Source organism: Silene latifolia, chromosome X (genome assembly GCF_048544455.1).
Source record: "Silene latifolia isolate original U9 population chromosome X, ASM4854445v1, whole genome shotgun sequence".
NCBI lineage: Eukaryota > Viridiplantae > Streptophyta > Magnoliopsida > Caryophyllales > Caryophyllaceae > Silene > Silene latifolia.
The window spans coordinates 301,107,453-301,117,128 of NC_133537.1; positions in this window are offsets into that span (position 1 = coordinate 301,107,453).

The following is a 9,676-nucleotide window of genomic DNA, read 5'->3' on the forward strand; positions in this document are numbered from 1 at the left end:
GAGTGATTCAAAAGCCTAGACCACTTGATTTTTCGATGCCATTTCATCTAGTATACTTTCAGAGCCAAACAAGCAACTCTTAGTTTGGGTTCCGAGCAATTTCTTCTTGTAGTGGCTTCCTTCTCGTCATCCTTACTTTTTAGCCTATGATCCTTCTATATACTCTTTATTCCTACATCCTTGGTCATCATTCTTGCCTCCTCTTCATACTAGTCCATCCAAGATCATCAACAAGCTTCCAAGTATGCACGGGAGATGGGAATTCCGCCCCATTATCTTCTTTCCTACAAAACATATACAACGCAATAGGAAAGCCAAATAGGAAGGAATTGACGGATTAAATGGCCATGAAATGTTATAATAGTATGCAAAATAGGTTCAAATAGGGGACTAAATGTACGCAAATAAGAGTCACATCAAAAATGCACGTATCAAATCTCCCCAAATCAAACTTTTGCTTATCCCCAAGCAAACTGTATGAAACTAACTAATGGAACGAAATAAAAACTCAGAGCCAGTTACAAATCGTCTACTTAAACCAATTTAATGCAAATAAACTAATACTTATAGTAAAAACTGTCAAATGCAAACGAGTTGTAGGATGTTTATAATAAAGCTGAACCGTCGACCTTGCAAGACCTTTGATAATGGACTCTCACGGGTCACTCTTCTCTGATGAAGCAAAGGGTAAGCAGATATATGTAAGAGAGAAAGAATAAGAAGTCGCTCACCTAAACTACGACCCACATAAACATGCATGCAATATAGTATGAAAGAAATTCTGGCTACCGTACACATACATTTCAACCAAACAAGGTCCCGTCATAGCCGAGGGCTTACAAAAGTATGGAAAAGTGAGGTAATGGGTAAGAAGGGGAAAAACATTTATGGGAATGTGAGGGTATCAGCCAAGCTAGCTACCTAACAAAACCAATGAACCATATCCGCTTCTAATCCATCAAATTTAAGCACAAATGCCCTTTGATTGGCATAAAAACTCACTAACCAAGTATCAAATAACTCCTCATAAGATATAGAATAAAACTATAGGAGCAAAAACCATTTCATCAAATTTTTTTATTTTTTATTTTTCCATTTCTTTTTCTCTTTCTTTTTCTCGGTTTTTTTCTGATTTTTTTTCTTCTTTTTTTTCTTCAACTTCTTTTTTTTTCATCAATTCTCCTTCTCCATATACCAACTCCCAACTTTCAATACAAACCAAATTCGGCATAGTAAACATTATACCGCAAAAATAATCACTAAACTAGCTTGACAAAGCAGGCTATATTTGGGATGTAGTTAAGGGTCAACAGGCAAATTTGGCTAAATGTGGAGTTAATTGGTAAAATGGAAGAAAAGGGAATATAAGCACCTCCCTGCATGTGACACCAACCACTAACCCGAATGTATGCAGGTAATAAGCAATTGAATTTCATACTTGTGCAAATTAATGATGCATGTTATGCAAGGAGTAACTACTCACAATCCTACATGAACTGGTCATGAATGACATCAGTTTTAAGACTCTAAAACTTAGAATTTATAAGTAGGTTTCCAAAAATTCAGGTCAAGTCTATTCGTTCAGCTAAATTTCAACATTAACTCGTAGATTATGCAATAAGACAATGCTAAAAATATATCAGTTTATGCAAGGCTTAAGCAAAAAGACTAAATGTAGTGCAATTTCATCATTGAAATACACTGTTCCGACTCAACCTAAATGCAAAAATAAACGTGAAATTTTTTGATTTTTTCGAATTTTCGAATTTTTTTTGAATTTTTTTTATTTTGAAAATAAAAGACAATGCAAACATAAATGCAATAAACGTGAATGCAAAACAAATGCAAATGTAGACTCAAAGGATGCATTAACCTCCCAAAACCAAAACGAACAATGCCCTCATTGTCCTCCAGCATACACCAGCAGAATAATAGGGGAAAGGGAAAATACAACACAAATGCAAAACAAAATAAATAAAATAAAAGGAGATGAAAAGAAATAAGGAACAATACTTACAATATCGAACTTCCCCAAACCAGTCAGCAAACTGGGGAAGTGAGTAGCCAACTGCTACTCGTCACCACCCTCCTCGTCAACCACCTGAAAGGTAGGGTCCTCCTCCTCCTCTCCTTTCCTCCTCTGATGACCCTCGGTAGCAAGCTCAGCCCTAAACCTCTCCTCCCTCTCGGTCGTGTCCTCCTCGCTCTCAGGCTGAGGGTACCCCTTCGTTGGGTACCGGTAAAAGGACGGGTGTGGCCAGCCAGCTAGAACCGGACGACCTCGGCGAACGTGGTACTCGTAAATAGAGAATAAGGCAAGAGCATGATCCCGCTCCATCCGAGCAACTCACCTGCACATATCTAATAGCAAAGCATCACGACGCCCTTGGTTCATGACCTCAGGCGCCTCAAAAATAGGAGGTGTAATAAACTTAGCCGATAGAGCTGGCTGAGGGATAGAGGGTGTAGGTGCAGGGGTAGGAGTAGGAGTAGGCGTGGGCGTGGGCGTGGAAGTGGACGTGGACGTGTGCCCAGCCTGTGTAGGTCGAGACCCCTCTCCGACTTTCCTAACAGTGGGGAAAGTCCTCTTCCGTTTCCTAAAAATGGTAGGGGTGAAGTCAAGAAGGTAAGAAGGTGGAAGTGGTGGAAGTCTAACCGTCACAGTAGTCAAAGGTGAAAGACGGGGTAGAGAGGGTGAAGGTAAAGTCACGGACGGGGAAGTGCCCATCTTCCATGTCCTATGGTCAGCTGCTAACCAGTGCATAGAAAACATGACTGAAATGTCGATGACATTGTCCTTATCTAAATAATAAAGACCACGGGGAAATTCGGGGAAAAGGCGGCGGGCAATGTGACTCACTAACCCACCACAAGCTATCGTGCCCGATACTTTTGACCCGACAGTGTTAAAATGCTGAGCAGTTAAGTAAGCAATGTTAAAAACAAACGGGGCACCGCTATCAATGTTCAGGTACCCGGCTAAAATAGACAGCTCAGTATTATTAATATTGTTAGGCTCATGACGACAAAAAATGGTCTCTCCTAGCAGACGGAGAAAATAGCGGGCTGGGGTAAGTGGACGTGGGCACCACTTCTGTGACCGAAGGGAGTGTGTGCAAGTGTAGTCCATATCTGAAGCGTGAGCTTCCTAGGAGGCTCGATCAAACCGTCACTAACTAAGCCTAACATGTCCCCAAACTCAGCTAAAGTCCAAGTAAAGGTAGTGTTAAACAGAGGGAAGGTAATGCACTTGCTCCCATGGTCAGTCGCATAGGTCGCAAGGTGAAAAGTGAAAGAGCTAAAAAATTCTAAGATCAGTGTCTTATATGTCAGCTCTTTTAAAGTGGCCAATCCCGACATTCCCGTCCTGTTGAGCAGCTCAACAACGGGCTCTAAAATCCCTAATTTCTCTAAGGACGATCGACATAGGAAACGGGTCGAAGTCATGTCACATTCCATTAAATTTAGAAATCGAGTGCGATGGGACGGGGATATAAAACGTACCTACGGAAACTCAGGTAAAGTTTTCGTGGAAGTGTCAGCAGCGTGCCTAGCAGCGGCACGTAAAGTAGCAGCACGAAACCCCGAACCCGAACGTGAACCAGCAGCAGCGACAGTAGTAACCGTGGCAGTGACAGGGGCAGCAGTCGTGACGGTAACAGGTGTGGACGCAGCAGGGGTCGACACCGTAGTAGGGGTAGCAGCAGCAGTAACCACCGCAACAACGGTGGTAGAAACAGCAGGGACAGTGGCGGTAGTAGGGGCCACTGTCTGAGAGGACGGTGTCGACATTGGCTTTTCGAGACTGGTTCCTTTATTGTTATCCATAGCTACAACAAAAAATGCAAATTCCATTCAAATTCAATCAACACAGTCGAATTTTCCCCAAACCACATTCTTAAAACCCTAATTTGTATAAAACATAGGGGAAATTAATAAGAAAGGGGAAGGGAACTTACTTGAATGATTACCCAACAAGAAAATCAATTAACATCAATAAGAACACAAATTAATTGAAATAATTCGATTTTTTCGCAAACCGTAATTTCGAAAATTAGCCCCTAATTAGTCGAAATTGATGAAGCAAATAAGGACAATTGATTTAATTGATGCTTGGAAAAGAATTTGGGTAATTTGTTTGATAATTTAGGGGAAGAAATTGAAGGTTTTGGATTGAGGAAATAGGGATGTCGAAAAATTGGGGAAGAACACAATTCAAACAAATGAAATAGAAAGAGGTCCCTTCAACATTCATCCTTTGAAACAATTAAATAGCCCAAAACTGGGCTTCTGGCTTGACAAGGTCCCTTCAACATTCATAACCTTCGTCTTCGCTCTCCAAACAGTTGAGCTATCGGAAGGAGAATTGCATTTCTCGTAATCCGCATCCTTCCTCTTTCCTTTGTCAGGCTTTTTCTTCCCATGCCCCTTATGATCTGTAGCGTCATCAATGTTAGGTTTTAATTGCAACACACCAAGTCCGTCAACAGGATCTCCGGTGTCCATTCCGCCAGGTCCTGCAGAAGCAAAAACAACAGAATGGTCCTCCAATTTGCTCCCAGACTGGGGCGGAGGTGTCATAACAGCAGGGTATGACTTAGAGCTGATCAAAAGAGGGCTTCGTCTAGATACGAGCTGGGCCCAACTGATAAAAAAGTGTCCAACGGGCCCTATTTCATAGTCCTAGCTCACTAAGCGGACCAATTTCTACTGTCCGTACCCGCCCACTTCGAGAAAGCGGGCCGGCCCGCGGGCCTGACTAAAACTAAATACAAAAAATAGTGTTTCTATTAAAACACGAGTTTGTTATTGCTATATCCCACTAAAACATAACAATTGTCTAGAAAATCTTATCCTTAATAAAATATACTAATCTTCAAAAGATAAGTTTACTAGATTTTCGAAAAAACACGAGTTTGGCAATGTTCTCCTATAAACATCAAAAGTTCATTTTTTCGTGGTCTTTATGTGATATTGTTGGCGAATACATACACTCCCGTGTAAATTCTTAGAAGATATTATCTTATACGACAATCTCGTTAGTATGTCCATTATTCTTGGCGAATCTTTATACGACAGGTGTAAATACCGACAATCTCCCACTTATACGTAAGGCATTAGTATTCATTTGCGCTACCTAATTGGTTTAGAGTGTATATATTATTAATGAAATGAGCAGAGAACGGCGGAGGGCGGAGGACTGAGAGTTGAGGACTTTTGTGAGGTTACATTTAATAGCAGGCCTAGTGGGCTATCCATGGGCAATTTTGTTTAGTCCAAGCCCATCCATTTATTCTAGTGGGCCTAGTTTTCTTGTCCGTTACCCGTTTATTTTTTTATTTTATTTTCCAAGCCCGCTATTTTAACAGGCCGAACGGGCTGGGCCAAACGGGGTGGCCCGCACTTGATCAGCTCTAGTATGACTCAATAATAGTACTCAAAAGATCCTTGTCGGAGTCAATAGAGGGAATACCATTATAGCGCATGACTTGCATGGGCGCCCTGCGAACACTAGACTGGGTGAAAGTCAAATCTTCCCCACCCACCTGAAAGGTTAAAGTCTTAGCCCCGACATCTATTATTGCATGAGCAGTATGCAAAAATGGTCTTCCCAAAATGATGGGAGTGTATGAATATTCGGGTATGTCTAAGATAACGAAATCAACGGGAATAAAGAATTTCCCGATCCTAACAGAAACGTCCTCTAAGACTCCTAGCGGCCGTGATAATGAACGATCGGCCATCTGTACAGTCATGTTGGTGCATTGAAATTTCGTCAAACCAAGTCTCTTTGCGAGAGACAGAGGCAGGACGCTAACACTAGCTCCTAGGTTGCATAACGCATTATCAATTAAATGAGTTCCAATATGACAAGGGATTGAGAAACTACCCGGGTCAGCCAACTTTGGTGGAGTCTTATTCTGAAGAAGTGCGGAGCACTCCTCAGTCAAAGCCACCGTCTCAGTGTCATCTACCTTCCTCTTATGTAAAAGTATTTCCTTCATGAATTTCGAGTAAGAGGGTACCTGGGTTAGTAGCTCGGCAAACGGAATGTTGACTTTAAGGCTCTTCAAGAGATCAACAAATCTTCCGAATTGTTGTTCCGCTTTCGTCCTCTGTAAACGCCCTGGAAATGGAACTTGGGGTCTATAGGAATTATCTTTAAGTGCAGAATTATCATCCAAATTAGATTTAGACGAAAATTTAACATCCTCAGCATCAGTATTGCTCGATCGAGTACCATAACCACTCGATCGAGAGCTTTTCTCATCAATTTTACTCGATCGAGCACTTTGGGTTGCGCGATCGAGAGACCTCTTTTCCGCATCGCTCGATCGACCACCTTCATCTCTTCGATCGACCACATCTTCAATAAATTCACTCGATCGACCGTCAAAAATCGGTCGATCGAGGACATCTCGTGAATTAATCACCTTTTCGTCAAAAGACGCATGTTCATGTTCAGCAACTTCAACTCTCGAGTCTATAAATCTAGCAACTTCAGTCAGCATTTTGGGTCCCTCATAAGAAAGACCACTCCTTAAACTGATTAAATTTACCGTCTCTTGTGGTTTTTTGTCAGGTTGAGTCGGTAATTGGCCCGGTTGTCTTGAAGTTTGCTTGGTAGCCAATTGAGCTAACTGGGACTCAAGCGATTTAAAAGATGCATCTCTCGTTTGTTCATTTTTATGCATCTGAAGTGCAAGTGTTTGCACTAGTGATTTTAGCTCGGCTATATCATTAGTACCACTAGAAGTGGCTCCTTGTTGATGCGGCAGTGGTAAAGATGGAGGCTTTTGAAAACCTTGTTGTTGATTCCGATGGGGTGGAACATAAGTTTGTTGTTGCTGCGGTGGAGGTGTAGGATTCAATACATTCTGGCTAGAACACCTCAAATAGGGATGGATTATAGCTTGATTGTTAAAATAGGAACCTCCTTGCCTGAATTGTTAAAAAGGAAAGACTTGCTCCTTCTCAGCTAAACATTCCACTGCAGTATGGCCATCAGTACCACATCTCTCACATGAGACGGTCTCTTGTCTAGACAACAAATGAATCGTCTGTTGATTTCCCACAGCTTGCAATTCCAACTTATCAAATCTTTTATTCATGGCTTCCAGTTGAGCCACAAGCACACTATTATCTGTAGCAACTGTTCTAGTGCCACTCCTTGGATTCCCATATTCAGCACAATGGGTAGCCATCTCCTCTATAATATGTCAGCCCTTATCACCATCAATGTTCTTCTGAAATTTTCCATTGGCTCCAGCATCTAAAATAGCACGGTGGTCATCATACAACCCATTGTAGAACTGGTTGCACAAAAACCACTGCCCAAACCCGTGATGTGGGACAGACCTAACCAGCTTTTTAAACCAGCAACATGCTTCATACAAGTTCTCAGTCGGACTTTGTTTAAAACTTGTAATCTGCCCTTGCAATGCATTAGTTCTCTGCGGAGGGTAGTATCTCTTGTAGAAAGCAAGAGTCGGGGTTTCCCAATCAGTAATCCCAGCTGCAGTCCTACCCAAGTCAGTCAACCACTCTCGAGCTCCGTCAGTAAGAGAAAAAGGAAACAAGACTTCCTTTATCTTCTCTTGTGTCACTCCCTTAGTAGCGGGAATGGTAGAACAATAATCTATGAAGACCTCCATATGCTTCCTCGGATCCTCACCAGCTACACCTCTGTACAGGTTTCTCTCCACCAGATTAATATAAGAGGGGCGAATATCAAAGGTATTCCCCTCATCCGTTGCAAGCTTGAAACCTTTGGGAATAAAATTAGCTGTCGGCTCAGAATGACTAGCAATGTTAGGCATCTTCGCGGATTTAGTAACGGTTGCAGAAAATAGAAGTGTCTTCCTCTAAAGACTGATCCTCTGCAAAATTAAAGTTTTCAAGAATAGGTTCAAGAGTACTCAATACTTCTTCTCGACGAATCTCTCTCAATAAGTTCTGTCTACGGTGAAAAGTCCTCTCTGGTTCAGGATCAGCTGGTACTAATTCTAACATGTTGGACCTGGGCATACACAAAACTGAGAAAAAGAATAAGAACTGCCTCAAGGAATGGAAAATCCCTTGAGACTAAAACAAACTAAATAAAAACAAGCAGATAAAATAGTTGTATCTTCGGCAACGGTGCCAAAATTTGACACGGCTGTCGCAACCCTATCAAAAATAATCCAACCGGCTCTAACTAATATAGCAGAAGTAAGTCGGGTATCGTACTCCACAGGGAGGCAGTCACTATCTACTTGTTATCTAGTCTGTCTAAGGTCACAAATGGGGAGTTTTGAGTTGTTTTGACTAAACTAATGAACTGAAATAAAATCAATAAAAGAAACAACAATTAAAATAGCAAGAATGAAATAGAGATTAATCAAATAAGAGAGAAATGTGCCAGGATGTCGGTTCACCATGATATTACGCAAATCAGCTAAAGGTAGGCCAGTCTGTCTGATGTGAGAAGGGTAGTGGAAAGGTCCTTCCGGTTCCCTATCCACCCTAGATTCTTCCTAAATAGCTTCCGCTCTGATCAGGGTAGTCTATTGTTCATAGCAGGTCTGTTTATTCCCATCTTCCGATCTAGGTCTGAATTAAACCAGCTGAATTACTTCAGTTGCGTGCACTCAACCTAATAATTACTATTATATTGCTATAAAACAATTCTCACATTGAAAACCTCCTAATCTAATTATCGCATCATTGCTTTACTATCATGGCTCCCCTAATCCTAGCACTAAGGTAATTAGCTACTCATGAAGGTAAATAAAACAATGACAATCAATAAAGCAATAGAAAAACATGGTATTAAGATGTATATGAAGAAATCGCATAAACTAAATAACAAAACTAATAAAAACAGGAATTAAAGAACAATAAATTAAGTGTGCAAAAGATAATTATATTGAATAAAGAGAGAGTAAGGAGATTACAAAAGTTGAGATCCGGAAAAAATAGAAGCAACGTCGAACGAGATTCCAAAGTTAATGACAGAAAAGCTGAATGATTAAGGGTCAAAATTCGATAACCTAAACCTAATTACGTCTTTCCTTTATATAGGAAAGATATTTATTCCTCAACACGTAACTTAAGATAATAAAATAAATAACTTCACGCGATAAAATCTCGCGTTCAGATAACAAAGTGTTCGATCGAGCACTTTCAGACCACTCGATCGAACAACTCCTCAGCAAAACCTCTCGATCGAGTACTTAATCTACTCGATCGAGGACCTCCATTAAGCCACCGCTCGATCGAGCTCAGCAGGGTCTCGATCGAGGACTGTTCACCATCCACCAGCTCTCGATCGAGCACATTAGCCAGCCAAACATCTCGATCGAGTCAACTGCCACTGGAATAGGCCAAAGGACGTATGATTTATCTTCCAAGGCGACTTCACGTATCCCGAGACAGTGGTATTTCCGCTCCAAATCTTCCATCTCCTAAATGCAAGCTAACGGGACAGTAAAAGGCTCAATTCTGCTTCTTTCAAGTCCATTCCTGCAATTAAAGCTAAACGAACCAAAGTAGAATATTCGGGGCATTTCATAGCTTAAAACTACGGGAATTGCATATAAATGCGTGCAAATAAGACTCAAAAAGACTATATAAAATGCACGTATCAATACTTACCCAACAAGTCCATCCCGACGATGACCTCAAACCCATCCAT